The sequence below is a fragment of the Ovis aries genome, chromosome 20 (assembly GCF_016772045.2).
Source record: "Ovis aries strain OAR_USU_Benz2616 breed Rambouillet chromosome 20, ARS-UI_Ramb_v3.0, whole genome shotgun sequence".
Classification (NCBI taxonomy): domain Eukaryota; kingdom Metazoa; phylum Chordata; class Mammalia; order Artiodactyla; family Bovidae; genus Ovis; species Ovis aries.
In genome coordinates this window covers 31,476,763-31,495,541 of record NC_056073.1, presented here as the reverse complement: position 1 = coordinate 31,495,541, position 18,779 = coordinate 31,476,763, and the positions used below count along the sequence as shown (strand labels likewise).

General features: G+C 42.5%; 2 protein-coding genes across 7 annotated transcripts in view; one reads left to right on the top strand and one right to left on the bottom strand.

The window, feature by feature from the left end:
* CARMIL1 (capping protein regulator and myosin 1 linker 1) overlaps nt 1–18,779 on the top strand; it is a 306,068-nt gene that overhangs the window by 72,196 nt on the left and 215,093 nt on the right. The gene's annotated exons all lie outside the window — the stretch shown is intronic.
* The window catches only part of LOC101106806 (cytidine monophosphate-N-acetylneuraminic acid hydroxylase), a 304,828-nt gene that overhangs the window by 261,662 nt on the left and 24,387 nt on the right, over nt 1–18,779 (bottom strand). The window contains exon 2 of the mRNA XM_060403435.1: nt 12,007–12,138. The gene's annotated coding sequence lies outside the window, so the exon portion shown is untranslated. The remainder of the gene's footprint in view (nt 1–12,006; nt 12,139–18,779) is intronic.

The following is an 18,779-nucleotide window of genomic DNA, read 5'->3' as shown; positions in this document are numbered from 1 at the left end:
CATAAAAATTATTATTCTCTCTGGAGATGCATAGTTCAGTGGTTTTAAGTAAGGCACATGGTTGTACGGCATGTCTCCAGAGCTTTTTCATCTTGTCCGCTGAGTATCCTTCACTGTGAGGTAGGATGAGATGTGTCTTTGCTGGTTCATTTACCGTTTGCCCTGCTGCTTGTCCCCTATCTACAAAGTACAGAATACTGTTTGAACATCTCTTTATCATAGAAATTGTGTCAATTTCCCCCTACTCTTGGTTACTCTTGGCATATCAAGTGGAATATATTAATAATGTGCTTGAAGTAATCGAATATTTACCAGAATTTCTTTGTATTACTAAGTGAGCATATGTTTGTTTTATTTCATGGGATAGTAATTAACACTTTTTACATCATTCAACAAATAAACGACTATGCAGTGATTAAAAAAAAAATGCTCCTATTAAGGCTTATATTAGATTGGCCAATGTTTCATTTGGTGTTTTCTACCATCTATGAAAAACGAGAATGAACTTTTTGGCCAACCCAGGTTTTTGGGAGAGGCTCCTCTGGCCAGACTTCCTTCCCGGTGAGACTGCTGGGCCAGCCATTTAGTGAATTTGCTCAAGTTGTTGTACCATCTTTACTTGCTACCTGGGAATCTAGGTAGACTTGGGATTTGAAAAGCCAGACTGAAGTGAAGTGAAAGTCGCTCAGTTGTGTGCGACTTTTTGTGACCTCGTGGACTGTCCATGGAATTCTCCAGGCCAGAATGCTGAAGTGGGTAGCCTTTCCTTCAAAAGCCAGAAATTTGGTTTAAAGATGGGGAATACTGAGGGCAGGAAGTGTTCTCAGTTGATAGGATATAAACCTCACCAAATGCCTCGGCTAAAAAAAATTATTCTCCGAGTTGAGCACAAGGTCCCAGCATGGAAAGATGCACAGGGTTGTTTTTCCTGGCACTTTCCCGTCTCCAGCATCCCAGATGGTAGCTCCCCTAGTTCGTAACATCCCCTGGCAGCCTTGCCGTTGTCTTGCTGGGCCTGAATCACAGATGTTGGGTGCTGTTGGGTTTTCAGTTAATTGGCCTTATTGCTACTATCCTCTTGTGTAGCGTTTTGAATTCATGAATTAGTCATTGAGTTTAGCAGAAGGACATCCTGGGAATCCGTGGTCTGTCCAGCTGACCTTCTTTTAGAAGGATGCTGTGTATGCAGACTATAGCAAATGATGGTGGGAAAGACAGGATTCTCTTAGGGGACCCTTTAACTGCAGCCTTTTTTCTTTTTTCCCCCAACTCTTGGCTCTGCAGGTGAGTTTATGCCTTAGTTGAGAGTTTTAGTGGGATTATCTATCAGGGTGGGATGGAGGCTGTGTTCTGATGCTCAGAAGCTTTTGTATTATTTTTGTGTAATACAGCCACCTGAAAGGGGTGAGGGAAGTCAATTATTAGATAAATTTTCCCCAGGATGAGTCACCTCTGAAATAAATGAAATTGGATAATTGGGATTTCCTGCTTGGGGCGGTCGTTGTCAGGTTCTGTTTCTTTTTTTTACGGTTGAGGAAGCACTTGAAATTTCAAGGTCACAGCTGTGTGTCACAAAACAACAATCCGAAAGCACATGGATATTTATGGTTTATTATTCTAATTACTTAATCTTTAATAATCTTTGAGAAGCTGTGATTTATGGTCTATCCTGGGTAGAGGTAAGTTTCCCAGCTCAGGGTAAACACCCTGTAATTATGTGGTTAATGAAATAAGTTCTAACTACTTTCAAAAACTGAAGTCCCTTTCTAACAAGTAGCAGGTAAGTGAAATGAAGGCACGAGAATTTCAACTTTTGCTCCCTAGGGATGGACTGATGTGGTTTGGTGGGCTTATCGTCTTCTGGTACATTATGAATGCTTCAGATTTCTAGGTGTGATCATCTCAGAGGTTGAAATCACACACTGTATGATTTATGCCAGGGCAGGATGAATCTTTTTAGTTAAGTTTAGCTGGTTGTAAGCTTTTAACCTCTCATCTCGGACCAACTTGTCTTGTTCACTGGTTTTCTCATACAAGGGTATCAACAGTGCCTGACATCACTTATACCTTTTTATTAACAAAAAGTAGTGTTGGTTTAAAGGAAAACGTCTCTAATTCAATGCATGGGCCAACCATTCCTGAACTAAATCGTAAACACGACTTATGTTGTGTCTTGGCTATTGCCTTAAAAACATCAGCAGACAGTGTCATACTGGTTGTGAGTTTTCTTCCATGAAATAAAAGATGAATTTCACTTCTGGGTGAGGCATTATAGTTGCCTTGTACTTTCATTTCTGGTTAGATGAGACAGAAACAAAGAGGGAATATGAAGATAGAGGTATTAGTTTAATGTGACATGTAGAAAAATCTTTTTCTGTTTTTTGGGGGTACATGCCAGAAATAGAAATAATAGTAAGGAAATTTATCAAATAGTATGTTACCTGTTGAACATTATATTATTTGTAAAGCATATCAAAGGCTGTATGAAGTTGGGACATACAGAGCCAATTTATATGCCTCGGTGATAACTGGGTCATTCAGAGTCATCATTATAAGGAAGTGATATATCTCTGTGGTGGGTATGAGTAGTCTCTAGCTGCTTATATGAGAAGCCATAAATTGTTTAAGGCTGGTCCCCTAGCAAACAGTGACAATGTGTACCACGCGTTTCTGAGAAATAATGCCAGGAAATGTATGGCAAAACAATGAAGCTTAGTATATAAGCAGTTTCAGAAATACGACACAAGGAGGGTCCAATGATCTGAACAGCAATCATGTGTTAGTCACATGTAATTCATGTATACTGGCATTGTGCTTAGAAATCTCTTAGGATGGCAGTTTATGATATGGTCATTGTGACCAAGAATACTGATTGCTTTACCCAGTTCAAGAAGCTCACTGTGGATGTATAATTGTGCAAAGTTTGATTTGTTCTCTGCTGGGTGTGCATTTATCTTTGAGATCGTGGCTTGTCCTTTTCTGCCACAGTGGGCATTGGGCATCATGGTCTCAGGCTTCTTGGGCGCCACAGAGGGAAGGCTCCCTCCTGCTGGGCAGAAGCCTGTGAATGCTGTCGAGGCCAAGACTGTCCCACACTGACCAGAAAGAGAAGCTGGAAGGACTTGGACTCACTGATATTTTGCTGACATCATTCAGACCTGCTGCTGGAAGATTTAATGAGCTGGTGTTTCAGAACCACACGGCAGGGCAGGCCACTTTCTCATACACACACACTTCTTGGATTGCTGGCTTCCCTTAGCTCACTGAAGCTCTTGTCCAGCGAGGAGGACCTCGTGGCAGGTTTGCCGCTGGACCCAGGAAGGCAGGAGCATCAGCCATTAGGCTGGCCCACTGCTCAGAGATAGATATGAAGGTGCTCAACCGAGCGAGACCTGTGGGAGGGCACACAGCTCTTGGTTACCTCCAGCTTTTCAGGCATGTGTGTTTGTGTTTGGAATTGGTGAGGAGGTGCTCCGTTGATCCAGCAGGCTTAGAGCTCCAGTGGCATACTAATTTCTTCCCTCCTGATGCCAGGATTTCCTTCCCTTGACTGTGAGTAGAGAAAGTAAAGTGGGAATCATTTTCCATGAGTGCCCTGATGTGCACAGAAGCCCACCTGGAGGCTTTTGCTCATTTCTGAAGCCCTGAGCCTGGCTCTTCCCTTAGGGGTAATTGGGCCAACTGTTACCACATTTCCCACTGCGTAAATGGAAGGTTTGGACAAGTCTGGTTGAATGGTTTAGTCTTCTACAAAAACAAAAGCACTTTTTTTTCTTAGAGTGAAAGAAGTTTAACTTGTTTTTGAACCCAGCTTTATTGACCTAAATGAGCTCAGGCAGCTCTAAGGCTACAAGGGAGCACTTTGGCTACAATGAGGCAGGGCCTGTCACTTTGGAGGTGCATCAGTGTACAAAGGGCCCCCAGATAAGCCATCAGTCGGCCTCTCCGAGGGGTGGGGGAGCAGAGTGCCACAGTGCAGTCCTGGGTCATTGTCCTCCCATTTACATTATTTTGAAAACTGCACAGCATTTAAAATTCTGCTGAAAGAACATTGGATTAGGGATAGAGTACATAGGCTTTCCCTCCTTCCATAGTCAGAGAAGGTGATGGCATCCCACTCCAGTACTCTTGCCTGGAAAATCCCATGGATGGAAAAGCCTGGTAGGCTACAGTCCATGGGGTTGCGAAGAATCGGACACGACTCAGCGACCTCACTTTCACTTTTCATTTTCATGCATTGGAGAAGGAAGTGGCAACCCACTCCAATGTTCTTGCCTGGAGAATCCCAGGAACGGCGGAGCCTGGTGGGCTGTCGTCTATGGGGTCGCACAGAGTCGGACATGACTGAAGCGACTTAGCAGCAGCAGCCTTCCATAGTGTTAAAAGGAATTTAGGAAAATCACTGTTTCTTGTGTTTAAGAATAGGGGAGGGAAAGAAGGAGGGAAAAGGGACCACTTTTCTCCCTTTGAAATTGGGAAAGCAACATCTTACAGAGAGATGTGAGAGTATAAAAGATACCTGAGCTCCTTATAAGAAAACTTTCATTGACCACTAGAGGTTTCAGTTATTCAGCAGGCAGATTTAGAAATCTGTTGACTTCCTTCTCTCTCATTTGTTTAGTCTGTGGGGGTCCTGAGTTCTGGAAAGAGCTCATTGGGATTGCTGCTAAAACCATAGATACTTTGTTGTTGTTATGTCAGAGATTTTTTTTTTTTAACCAAAATACTTTTTTCCCATCTTATTTTATGGGTCAAGAAGAGACAGACAGCCAAGGCAAAAGTTGCTCAGATAATCTTAGCCGAGGGGAGAGGGGTGTTTGTGTGATGCTGCAGGGAGGGGAGGACTGCAGAGAAAGCAGGGTGGAGGGCCTGTCCGTTGACATCTTGGTTCATCTGAAGTGTTATGACTAGGCCTGGCCTCTTCATACTGAGAAGTGGATGTGCCTGACAGCCATATTCCTGCAATGGGAAGATTATTCACTGCAAAATGGGATGTCTCAACCATTGCTCAGTTCTACACAGCAGCCTTGAAGACCAGGAATTCTTGAGAAGCCAGGGTCTCTTGGTTAAATTGAGGTTTCATCTGAAACCCATTTGGTTTTCCGACATGTTGGGAATGTTCTTAAAATGCATAAGTGTGCCTTGGAGTGGAATGCTCAGTGAGTTCTCTTTATTATCCTTTGGTGACTGAGACATTTTTCCAGTATGTGAGGAGTTCATGATAAATTCTGCCTTTCCAAACCTTTACCTAGAAATGTGTATAGTTGAGCTAATTTCCAAGTACGTATTCCTCAAGAGCTCTGTGTATTTTTTAAGGAACTGTAATGTTTGTTTCATGTTCATTTTTCTGACAGATTTCATTCTTTTAAAAATTACTGTGATTAATTCCTTTAATTTTCCAGTTGGTTTATGATTCTCCAAGTTGAGTATGGGTTATTTCTATAAATGGACATGTGTAATTGTAAAGCAGTGTCTCTGGCCCTGAGGGACCTGTGAATTAAATGAAGCTCATTTTTGATGATTTCTGCCTCCTTTTCTCTTTCTCCTTCTGTCCCTCCCTAGGATTCAGGGTTTTCACCTTCGTCTTGTCCTCATCCAAGCCTAATCTCTGACATTTGAGATTCACTTCAGCTGAAGTCACCTTCACGAAATGACAAGTTTAACTCAGTTAAAGCTTTTTCTTTGTTTTTGGTCCGAAAGGCCCTATATGCTGCTAATGGAATTTCAGGTGCTAGAGGTTTGAGTACAGATTTTTTTAGTCATGGCCTTATTCCTTATAATGATACCATATTGTAAACTGCTGTTTTAGTTGCCACTCAGGAGGAGACAAGTTTCTAAGAAACTTTCAGAAACTTCTAGAAAGGAGCACTTTTGTTTTCTCAACTGAGACTTAAAACCAAAACAGGAATTGCTACTTCTATGCCTAGAGCTGTCATCCTGGAAATTGTTCCTGCATTGAATCTAATTTAGCGAACGTTTATTGATAGCCAGTTGTATGCAGTTATAACTACTGCCCTAGCTGTGGAAAAACCACCTGTTTGTCTTCTAAAGTACATATTGGGTAAAGAAACTGGGTATTGGGTAGTGAGTAGCTGACTGATAATGAATGATTTTTATAATTCTAGATCTTGGAAATATCTCTCAGGATGCCAGCAGGTATAATAAAATGGTCTTGTGAACAAGTAAATTTGGAAAATGATGAGATAGATGAAGGGGAGTCCCCTCCCCCACTAGAGCTCTCACAGGGGAAAATGTGTATAGTATTTCCCAAATTTACTTCTTATTATCACCAGTAGTAGTAGTAGTATAGCATTAATAGTCCATGGAGGGGGAGGACTAGTGTTCCTTGGTTGGGGAACAGTTTGGAAAATGCTAATCTAGTCCATGAAATATATTTTTCTGTCTTTTAGAGAGCTCTTTTATTTCAGTCTGTTTTTTTCTTTTTGGTTTGGCTGTGCCTCACGGCTTGTGGGATCTTAGTTCCCAACCAAGAATTGAACCCAAGCCCCCTGCAGTGAAGCATGGAGTCTTAACCACTGGACTGCCAGGGAATTCAGAGAGCTCATTTATATTAGTGTGTATGTATGTATTATTCAGAAACAGAAAAACTGTTCTTTGAATAGTGATAAATGGATTCCTGTCTGTAAGTTTTGTTATGTAAAGCCTGCTTGTATTTCACTTGGGTACTGGTGAGTTTTTAGAGGGCTAGGGTCCTCTAGCCTGCATGGGATGAACCCTCACACAGTGTGCTTACTCAAGGATGGTGTTGAGTATTTCGTCTGGAATCTAAAGCGAGAAGTAGGAACTTGCAGTTCCCGTTTATAGATGACAGATAACTTGCCCAATATGCCACTTAGAGAGTTTTTATAACATGCTAGCCACTTTTTTTTTTAAGCTGATGAGATTTTTAAAAAAAAAAAAAAAAAACCACTTATTTGAGATAATTGTAGGTTCATATGCAGTTGTAAGAAATGAGACCCTGTATGCCTTTCATCCATTTCCTCCAGTGATAACATGTTGCATAACAGTGTTATAGTTTCACAATGAAGAAATTAACATTGATACAATCAGCAATCTTATTTAGATTTCCAAGCGTTTGCATACACTTGTGTGTGTGTTTAGTTCTGTGCAGTTTTATCATGTGTGACAGTTCACGTGACCATCCGAGTCAAGATACTGAACTTCCTTCCAACGATCCCTCGATGTCCCCTTTTATGATCATAGCCAGCTTTCTCCCAGCCTCCCACCCTCGACCCCTGACATGGCTGCATGACTGGTGGACCACAGAGGGCATCCTTGTGTGCCTGACCCTTAGTCCTGGCTCCTGTCACTCCACCCTTGACTTTTCTCTGGGGATTCACATTCTGTTCTTTCACATACACAGTTCTCCTTTTCTTTCCTTAGTATCTAAAATGAGAGTTATTAGGCTTTTTTCTTTTAAAAAATTGTAATTTTTAAGAAAGAAAATTGGATCACACTATTATTTTGGAAGTGTGGAGATTGGTTATTTTTTCCCCCCTCCAGCTCTGTTTTGAGCTTGCCTCCATTTTTGGAGATTTTTTTGCTGACCTCCCACTAGCTTGACACCAGAGCACACACGAGGAGGCTGGTGGTGACTTTACGAGATAAAGGTAGAGATTCCTGCACACCATTCCTTGAATTCATATAAAGGCATCTTTACTTCAGCATCTCTGAGTGCTGTACTAGCTTTGGTTGCTGTGGTGCTAAACATACTCCCAGAGCCCTTGGGATTTAACTCGCTGCAAACTAGAAGCTGTCAGTGCACTTAGGGATGCAGGGAAGCACAGCACATGCATTTCTATGAATCACAGTCATGTCAGAGGCTATATACATTTAAGAGAAAACTCCAAAACTGGAAACAGTGAAGTCTTTTGAAATCTCTATGTGGGATACAGTTAAAAAAAAAAACAAACCAAAAAACAGAATTATGGAACAGTTAGCCAAATGTAGATTTTTGGTTATTGAACCCACCAGGCATATTCCTCGTTCAGGGTCTTTGAACTAGCTGTTCCCTCTCTGCCTGGAAAGCTTTTTTCCCCAGAATTACACCTGGCTGGGCTCCTTCCCTCCGCCTTCTTTCGGTCTCTGAGCAATGTTACCTCTCCCTTGTAGTCCTCCCTGCTGTTTAAATTTTAACACCCAGCCCCACCCCATTCTCCTTACTTTTTCTCCATCCCACTTTGATCAGCATCTAATGTGCCCTATGTCTTATTTATGTATTCTTTCCCCCCAGTAGAACATGAGCCTCCTGAAGGCAGGAATTTTTGCCTGTTTTGTGCATTGCTGTATCCCTAGCATCTTATAGAATGGTGCCTGCACATATGAGATAATGGATATTCTTCAGATGCATGTTTTCAAGAGTAAAGGTTTGTTTAAGTTGTAGGACACAAAGGAATAATCATATCTGTGCAGGTCAGCTCCTGATAAAGATGCTCATTTAAAAATGTTGAGTCAGTTTAGTACAAGTGTATACTTTCCTTGCCTACGTAGAACAAGTTTCTAGCAGTGACTTTTCTGTTGGAAAATGATTGACTTTGGGGGAGCTCTTGCAGATGTAAAGGAAATTAACCAGCCGATCTAGGTAATTGAACCTTGCAAACTACCCTGGAAGTGTTTATCCTTCTGCCAAACTGAAGCATGCGTTCAGTGTTTGCATAACCACCTGTGTAATTACTCACATTAGCATTCCAGCATGTATTCGGTGAGCTACACTCTTCAATTTTGCAATGAAAGTATTTGCACATGTTGGCTGCTACTGTGCAAAGTGGGTTTTTGTACATTCTGGAAGCCTGTGTCACTGTTTTGATCTGGGGGGTGTGGTCTAGGGGTGTAGAGCATTTACTTTCTGGGTGAAAAGAGAATCCATGATGGAAGCAAACTTTTGGTTTCAGTTTTCCTTTGGGGGCTGTTTGTTAGTTCTAGGACTGGAAAAAAATAAATATTGCTCTAAAACTGAACTGAAGTCGCTCAGTTGTGTCCAACTCTTTGCAACCTCATGGATTGTTGCCTGCCAGGCTCCTCCATCCATGGGGTTTTCCAGGCAAGAGTACTGTAGTGGGTTGCCATTTCCTTCTCCAGGGAATCTTCCCAACCCAGGGATTGAACCCGGGTTTCCCGCATTGTAGGCAGACCCTTTACCATCAGAGCCACCAGGAAAGTGAATATTGCTCTAGGGATACTTTACATAAATATATTGTGGTTGAAAAAATACAGTGTTGGTTGTACAGCAACATTGTAGGGTAGGGTGAGGTTGGAAGCTTCTGGGCCAGATGAAGGTGGTCTGGTGGTTTGGGGAGCAGTTTGGAGGGAGGCACTGGCTGGGGAGCAAAAAGGGGATGTAATGTGGCTGGAAAAGGCCTTCCAGCCTAGGGGAGATGCACTGTCTCCCACCAGTGCCCGTAGGACTGGGAGCTGTATGGGTTCTTCCTATTACCTGGCCCTATATGAGTTGAGAAAGTTAGGAGAAAGCAGAAACACTAATTCAGAAAGTTACATGGACCCCAATGTTCACGGAAACATTACTGACAGTTGCCAAGATACAGAAGCTACCTAAGTGCCCATCGACAGATGAATGGATAAAGAAGATAGAGTATGTCTACACAATGCAGTATTACTCGGCCCTAAAAAAGAATGAAATAATGCCATTTGCAGCAATACAGATGGACCTGGAGATGATCACACTGAGTGAAATACGTCAGATAAAGACAAATACTGTATGTTTTCACTTACATGCAAAATCTAAAAAAGATATCAGTTAAAGCAGACTCATGGGTACAAACTAGTGGTTACCAGAGGGGAAGAGGGCTGGCAGGAGGGGCACAATGAGAGAAGAGGTATAAACTACTCAGTATAAATAGTGTCCATCTCAGAGAATATAATCAGTATTTTATAATTATATGTGGAGTATAATCTATAAAAACGTTGAATTACTGTGTTGTGCACCTGAGACTAACATACTGTAAGACAACGATACTTCAGTTTAAAAAAATGTCAGAGAAAGGTTGGAGAGGGAAGAGTTAAGGGAGAACATTAAGGCAGCAAGAAAGTAATTCATTTTTTTGAGACAGGTGCCCGCTTGTGAATACTTGGCTGTCAAACAACTCACACTTTCCTTCATTATCCACAGACACCCCCAGACCACCTTTCACGTACTGGATTCTGACTTTTTTTTTTTTCCTGATTCTGACTTTTCTGTGTCAGCCAAACATTAAAGAAAATTCTGAGTACAGCTGTGAGGGAAATTCAGGAAGTTCAATCATTCAGTATGCTGAAAGCACAGAGTCCTGATGTTCATTCGAGCAGACTGGAACACCTTCCCTTTGTTAGTAAAGTTACTGCTAACTTTAAATAACTAATAGAGGTCAGACGCCACTTAATTAATTTCAGAGCCTAGTCAGCTAGCTGTCCTTTCCCCAAGGGAAATAAGCTCAGTTGAGTTACTTAAATCACACTTTCCCCATTTCTTGAAGTCATTTCCATTACCCTGCCCTAGAAAAAGTAGGCGGCTGCAGAGAGAAGGTTGAGACAGAATTATAAGACCATTTGTGTTAAATGAGCTCCGTGCATCACTCTTGAGATCCTTGAGCAGACAGCTACCAACTCCTAATAAGCACCAACTGCATACAGATCAAGGTTTTCCAATGAAACCAAAGTGGGCTGTCTGTTTGCAGAGATGAAACAGACAAGAATTGAGAATCTCACAAAATAGTCGACGCAAAATGACGTCGTAGAACCAGGAACACGAGAACAGTCTGATAATCTGTGAATCTTCCCACTGAAGTGTGTGAATTCTGCAGTTTTAAGTCCTCTGCCCACCCTTCAGAAATGGTCAAAATATCTAGATGTGGAATTAAGGAGACTTCTGTAATGTCTACAACATTATTTCACATATGTATATCACTGTCTTTTGTCCCAGACTCCTGTTTCTTGACCCAAATTTTTAATCAGCCAAAATATATTGTATGGACCAATATGTTAAATGGGATGGTACAGCTACTGGATTATAGTAAGGAATTATAATAAAGCATTCTTTTAGGAGGGTTTTAATTTTTTGCCATTTTAACAAGAAAAATTTCATATGGTCCTATTTGCTAGTTATTTTGGCTGAATTTTAAAAATCCTTACAGGGATTATACATTCTATTTTTGCTACAGTGGAAGTAGTGTAGTTTATCTGAATTTTTAGGAGCCCCTTCTTGGGCTCCAGTGCCTAAGTCTGGTGTCCATATAGGACCTTTGGGAAAGGCTGGATTTAAATATTGGGTGGATATGTCTTGAACCCTGTTCTGGGGAACTCTTTTTGTAAGTCTCAGATGGGGGAACTCACAACAACCAGTTTTACCCAAAAGCCGGGCCCCAGGCTTAGATGCCAGTCGAGCAGGGCTTAGTGCCTTGGGTTTTAGTTTTAGTCTCATTCCATGGATCATTCTCGCCGTTTACTTAACAGTGAGTGTCATGCTGTATTTTGAATCTGCCCCTGCGTCTGCCCAAGTTATTTCAGAAATTACCACAGCTGCTTCTCGGTTATTCGAATGCTTAGCACCCCTATTTCCACAGGAGTTGTTAACCCCACAGCTGTCCGGGGGCAGCTTCACTCTCAATATCACCCCGTCCCATCTGCCACCTCTCACTGCTTCCTCACTTGCTACACTTCGAGGTGGCAAATTCCCAAATGAGCCGCTGACTTCCCGCCTTTATGGGGGGCTGGGCCTTAGGTTCACAGTAACTTCTTTCACTGGAAGGACTTTCTTTGGCTGGGACCCCTACCCTGGGGCACTGCTGCCTCTCAAGGGCGCGCTTTGTACGGTGGGTGTTGATTCTTCCACTCGGCTTGGAAACTTTTGCAAGGAAACTGAAAGTTGCCTTTAAGCTTAAGCAGCTGTGGCTCCCCCTCCCACTCACCCCCTCGTTTTTCAAACTCAGAATCTTTTTAGAACATGGGAAGGTTGCAAAGTTTCATCTGTCTCTGAAGGATGTGACTCAACTTGGATGCCCGTCTTCCCAACAGTGTTTCCAGTTTCGGTCTTTTTCCAGATGGGTAGCATCCACAGGGAGCTGTTTTATCCTGGCCACTTCTTCAAAGCTTAGCAGACTCTCTCTCCAGTGCTCCCTCAGCAAGCTGTTACAGTAAGCAGAAAAACAAGCCCATTAAATTAAGAATCAAATGCTCAGTGTCTCTTTCCTTGCCAACCTCATTAGAAAACAGCGATAAAGTATGGATGCATATAATTACATGATGCATATAATTAAACACTTGAAATCAGTTCAAGAGGGGACCTTTATAATGCTTTTCTAACTGTGGAATTTTCATGTCAGAGTGGGGAGCTGGGTGTCTCTGTTGTACTTAATCCCTCATCTCACTGCGAGTAGAAGGAAGGAGGTAGGGGAGAGGACAGCGTTCATTTTGACCACAGCTCAGAGGTCCCATCAGAGTCATTTTGTTATCCATAGAGTACACTGGAACAGACCTACTCCCCCGTAATTGTGTTTATTTTTGACCGTGTGTAGTTTGATGATGAGCTCAGTCATCAAAGATAAAGACGTGCATGACCTGGCTATTCTAAAGAAACATAGAGGATGATTGTTAACTGTGTGATGTGCTTGCTCACAGGAATGAAAAATAGGGATATTCGGTATTTTGTACTATCCCTATGGAGTCATGTGGGCATTCAGTTTTTGAGCGATGAAAGAGCACTAAGGAGATTCATCTGTCTCACAGGTCTCCCACCCTGTGGGCTCTTCTCAGGAAGGAAGTGGAAAGACTAAAGGACTAGCTAAGGGTTGAACTAGAGTTTTGGTCCACAAAGCATGTTTCATTGAGTACCTTCTGGGTGAGAGTTGTTCATTTCCTCAGTCCTGTCTGACACTTGGTGACCCCATGGACTGCCACACACCAGGCTGTCTTTCTCTATCTCCTGGAGTTTGCTCAAACTCATGTTCACTGAGTTGGTGATACCATCCAACCATCTCATCCTCTGTCATCCCCTTCTCCTCCTGCCTCCAGTCTTTCCCAGCATCAGGGTCTTTTCCAGTGAGTTGGCTCTTCACTTCAGGTGGCGCAAGTACTGGAGCTTCAGCTTCAGCATCAGTCCTTCCAAGGAATATTCAGGGTTGATTTACAGGGGCAGGCATCACTAATTGACTGGTCTGATGTCCTTGCTGTCCAAGAGACTCTCAGGAGTCCTCTCCAGCACCATAGTTCGCAGGCATCAATTCTTCAGTGTTCAGTCTTTTTTATTGTCCAGCTTTCACATCTGTACATGACTACTGGAAAAACCGTAACTTTGACTGTATGGACCTTTGTCGGCAAAGTAACGTCTCTGCTTTTTAATAATGCTGTCTAGGTCTGTCATAACTTTTCTTCCAAGGAGCAAGCATCTTTTAATTTCATGGCTGCAGTCACCATCCACAGTGATTTCGTAGCCCAGGATAAGAAAGTCTGTCACTGTTTCCACTGTTTCCCATCTATTTGCCATGAAGTGATGGGACTGGATGCCACGATCTTAATTTTCTGAATGTTGAGTTTTAAGCCAGCTTTTTCACTCTCCTCTTTCATTTTTATCAAGAGACGCTTTAATTCCTCTTCACTTTCTGCCATTACTTTCTGCATGGTATCATCTGCATATCTGAGGTTATTGATATTTCTCTTGGCAATCTTGATTACAGCTTGTGCTTCATCCAGCCTGGCATTTTGCATGATGTACCCTGCATATAAGTTAAATGAGCAGGGTGACAATATACAGCTTTGATGTACTCCTTTCCCGATTTGAAACCAATCTTTGTTCCATGTCCAGTTCTGAGTGTTGCTTCTTGACCTGCATACAGATTTCTTAGGAGGCAGGTCAGGTGGTCTAATGTTCCCATCTCTTTAAGAATTTTCCACATTGTTGTGATCCACACAGTCAAAGGTTTTAGTGTGGTCAATGGAGCAGAAACAGATGTTTTTCTGTGATTCCCTTGCTTTTTCTATGATGCAGTGGATGTTGGCAATTTGATCTCTGGTTTCTCTGCCTTGGTTCACATACTACTGAAGCCTTGCTTGAAGGATTAACTTGCTAGCATGTGAATTGAGTGCAGTTGTGCAGTAGTTTGAACATTCTGTAGCATTGCTCTTCTTTGGGATTGTAATGAAAACTGACCTTTTCCAGCCCTGTGGCCACTACTGAGTTCTCTAAATTTGCTGGCATATTGAGTGCAGCACTTTCACAGCATCATCTTTTAGGATTTGAAAAAGCCCAGCTGGAATTCCATCACCTCCACTAGCTTTGTTCATAGTAATGCTTCCTAAGGCCCACTTGACATCGCATTCCAGGATGTCTGGCTCTAGGTGAGTGATCACACTATTGTGGTTATCTGGGTTATAAAGATCTGTTTTATAGAGTTCTTCTGTGTACTGTGTATTCCTGTCACCTCTTCTTGATGTCTTCTGCTTCTGTTAGGTCCATACTATTTCTGTTCTTTATTGTGCCTATATTTGCATGACATATTCCCTCGGTATCTCTAATTTTCTTGAAGAGATCTCTAGTTTTTCCTATTCTATTGTTTTCCTATATTTCTTTACATTGATCACTGAGGAAGGCTTTCTTATCTCTCCTGGTTATTCTTTGGAACTCTGCATTCAGATGGGTATAGTTTCCCTTTTCTCCTATGTCTTTCACTTCTCTTCTTTACTCAGCTATGTGTAAGGCTGCCTCAGACAACCGTTTTGCCTTTTTGTATTTCTTTTTCTTGGAGATGGTCTTGATCACTACCTCCTGTACAATGTTACAAACCTATGTCCATAGTTCTTTAGGGACTCGTTCTATCCGATCTAATCCCTTGAATTTATTTGTTACTTCCACTTCCTAAGGGATTTGATTTAGGTCATACCTGAGTGATCTAGTGGTTTTCCCTACTTTGTTCAATTTAACTCTGAAATTTGCACTAAGGAGTTCATGTTCTGAGCCACAGTTAGCTCCTGGTCTTATTTTTGCTGACTACATAAGGCTTCTCCATCTTTGGCTGCAAAGAATATATAGTCAACCTGATTTCAGGATTGACCATCTGGTGATGTCCATGTATAGAGTCATCTCCTGCCTTGTTGGAAGAGGGTGTTTGATATGACCAGTGCATTGTCTTGGCAAAACTCTGTTAGCCTTTGCCTGCTTCATTTTGTATTCCAGGGCCAAACTTGCCTGTTACTCCAAGTATCTTTTGCCTTCCAACTTGTGCATTGAAGTTTCCTATGATGAAAAGGACCTCTTTTTTTTTGTTTGTTTTTTTGGTGTTAGTTCCAGAAGGCGTTGTAGGTCTTCACAGAGCCATTCAGCTTCTTTGGCATTAGTGGTTGGGGCATAGACTTGGATTACTGTGATTTTGAATGGCTTGTCTTGGAAACGAACTGAGATCATTCTGTCGTTTTTGAGATTGCATCCACGTACTGCATTTTGGACTCTCTTGTTGACTGTGAAGGCTACTCCATTTCTTCTAAGGGGTTCTTGCCCAGAGTAGTAGATATAATGGTCACCTGAATTACATTTGCCCTTTCCTGTCCTTGTAGTTCACTGATTCTTAAAATGTCGATGTTCACTCTTGCCATCTCCTGTTTGACCACTTTCAACTTAGCTTGATTCATGGACTTCACATTCCAGGTTCCTACACAATATTGTTCTTTACAACATTGGACTTTACTTTTACCATCAGACACATCCACAGCTGAGCATTGTTTTTGCTTTAGCTCAGATTCTTCATTCCTTCTGGAGCTGTTTCTCTATTCTTCTCCAGTAGTGTATTGGAACCCTGCTGACCTGGGGGCTTCATATTTCATTGTCTTGTCTTTTTGCCTTTTCATACTGTTCATGGGATTCTCAGGGCTTCCCAAATGGCTCAGTGGGTAAAGAATCTGCTTGCAATGCAGGAAACACAGGAGACCCGGGTTCAATGCCTGGGTTGGGAAGATCCCCTGGAGATGGATATGGCAACCCACTCCAGTATTCTTGCCTTGAGAATCCCATGGATGAAGGAGCCTATCAGGCTATAGTCCAAAGCATTGTAAAAGGTCAGACACGACACACATGGGGTTCTCAAGGTAAAAATGCTGAAGTGGTTTGCCAGTCCCTTCTCCAGGGAAACATGTTTTGACAGAGCTCTCCACCATGACCCATCCATCTTGGGTGGCCCTACATGGCGTGGCCCATAGTTTCGGTGAGTTAGACAAGGCTGTGATCCATGTGATCAGTTTGGTTAGTTTTCTGTGATTGTGGTTTTCATTCTGTCTGCCTTCTGATAGATGAGGATAAGAGGCTTGTGCAAGCCTCCGGATGGGAGGGACTGATTGTGGGGAAAACTGGATCTTGTTTGGTCTTGGACCAAACTATGGTAGGGGTAATGGTGGTAATGGTGACCTCTTTCAAAAGAATTTGAAAGCACAAGGCTTTGTAGTCTTGTAGTCCCCTCCAAGAGTCTGTTGCCCCCAGTCCTGTGAAAGTTCCGTAATCAAATCCCACTGACCTTCAAAGTCAGATTCCCTGGGGATACTCAGTCCCTTTGCCAGATTCCCAGGTTGGGAAGTCTGTTGTCGGGCCTAAAACTTTGCAGCAGTGCAAGAACTTCTTTGATATAATTATTCTACGGTTTGTGAGTCACCCCTCGCCCCACAAGTGGCTCTATAGTGGGGCTAATGGGGACCTCCACTGGATGAGAGTTAGAGAATATTAAGGTCCTTGGAATCAGACCCCTGTCTCAGAATCCTGGCTCAGCTTACATGGCCTCCAGCAAATTTAACTCTTTTGCCTTAGCTGCCTCATTTGTAAAACTGTAAAATGGTGATAATGCCTACTCCTAGGATTGTTCTGAGAGTTGAATACAATGATGCCTACGGAGGACTTAGCACAAGGCCCAACACACTTGAGTGCTGTTTGTTGTTAGTGTCACTACTGACTGAGGTCATGGGAGTCCAGTGGAGACATGAGATATATGTATGGTTTTAGGAAAGGGAGAAGGGAGTGCTAACCTGCTGTGATGTTGGAGAGACTTTATGGAGGAAGTTGGGGTTGGGGCCGCCATGTTGCACAACTCCGTGAGTACCCTTCGTATCATCATCTTTATGAATGGATCCCTCTCTGAGTGGTACAGCTTTGTTGGTTGGGATTATGAATGGGACCATGAAGGATGGGTGGCATTTGAATGGATAAAAGAGGGATGAGGGCGGGCTTGGTAGAAATAAACAAGGGTCTTTCAGAGGAAGGTGAGGCCTCCCAGCTGGTAAGAGAGCTATTGGCCTTGAGGATGAGTAGGCAGGTGGTGAGGACCGACTTGGCTTCTTTGTAGTTACAGAAAGCTGGGTGGAGGGAACCTTCTGGTGTGACGGGTAGTGATCAGGGTGAAAACACCTCTGGTTTCTTCATACTGTCTTCGTCGAGAGTTCCTTGTGTACGGCTAACAGTCTTCTGTGATAGCCTTTTAGTCTGGATGAGCCAACGTATCTAACCAAACACTCCCTCGTTCTTGCTACCAGTTTTTGTTTGTTTTTCTTTAGCATTAATCAGACCTCTTTTCCCTAAATACTGTGTTTGCTCCATCTGTGGAGAGAAGAAGGTGTTGTGTGCTTTGTCCATTGCTTCAACTGGTATAGCTTTGAATTTCTTTTTAACTTTTCTGTGCAATTTTTCCTTTCTTCTTACCTCTCTGGAATTTCCTCTGCTCTTCGTGGGCTCTCAAAGGCTTTATGTATGTCATGGCGTAAGTTAGGGGGCAAGAAAAAATTTGCCTTATCAAATTTGGCTTCTGTTTTTTTGAGGCATGTCTTTGGTGGATTTCAGTTTCGAGGATGTTATAAAACCATAGTGGCCAGAGGTGAACAGCACATTTGGTTAACTTGTAAATAACTTTAGCTCAGTAAAGTTTTGGAACTGTTTTAAGAGTCACATTTCATTGGATAGTAAGCATTACATGATGCCCTAACTTGTAGAGGGCAGATAGCAAATATTTCAGGCTTGCAGGTCAATTCTCTGTGGCAGTCCTCAACTCTGTCTTTGTAGGATGAAAACAGCTAATGAACAACAGATAAATAGATGGATATAGCTTTTTGCTATAAAACTTTATTTACAAAAATAGATAGTAGGCAAAATTTTACTCTCTGAAGCAGTCTGCTAGCCCTGCCCTAAAGAAAAGGGATTTTTTTTTGGATGGGGAAGGTAAGTGGAAAATTAAAAATAGGTTCAGTTCAGTTCAGTCGCTCAGTCGTGTCCTACTCTTTGCGACCCGATGAATTGCAGCACGCCAGGCCTTCCTGTCCATCACCAACTCTGGAGTTCACTCAGACTCGCGTCCATTGAATCAGTGATGTCATCCAGCCATCTCATCCTCGGTTGTCCCCTTCTCCTCCTATCCCCAATCCATCCCAGCATCAAAGTCTTTTCCACTGAGTCAACTCTTCGCATGAGGTGGCCAAATTACTGGAGTTTCAGCTTTAGCATCATTCCTTCCAAAGAAATCCCAGGGCTGATCTCCTTCAGAATGGACTGGTTGGATCTCCTTGCAGTCCAAGGGACTCTCAAGAGTCTTCTCCAACACCACAGTTCAAAAGCATCAATTCTTCGGCACTCAGCCTTCTTCACAGTCCAACTCTCACATCCATACATGACTACTGGGAAAACCATAGCCTTGACTAGATGGACCTTAGTCGGCAAAGTAATGTCTCTGCTTTTGAATATACCATCTAGGTTGGTCATAACATTTCTTCCAAGGAGTAAGCATCTTTTAATTTCATGGCTGCAGTCA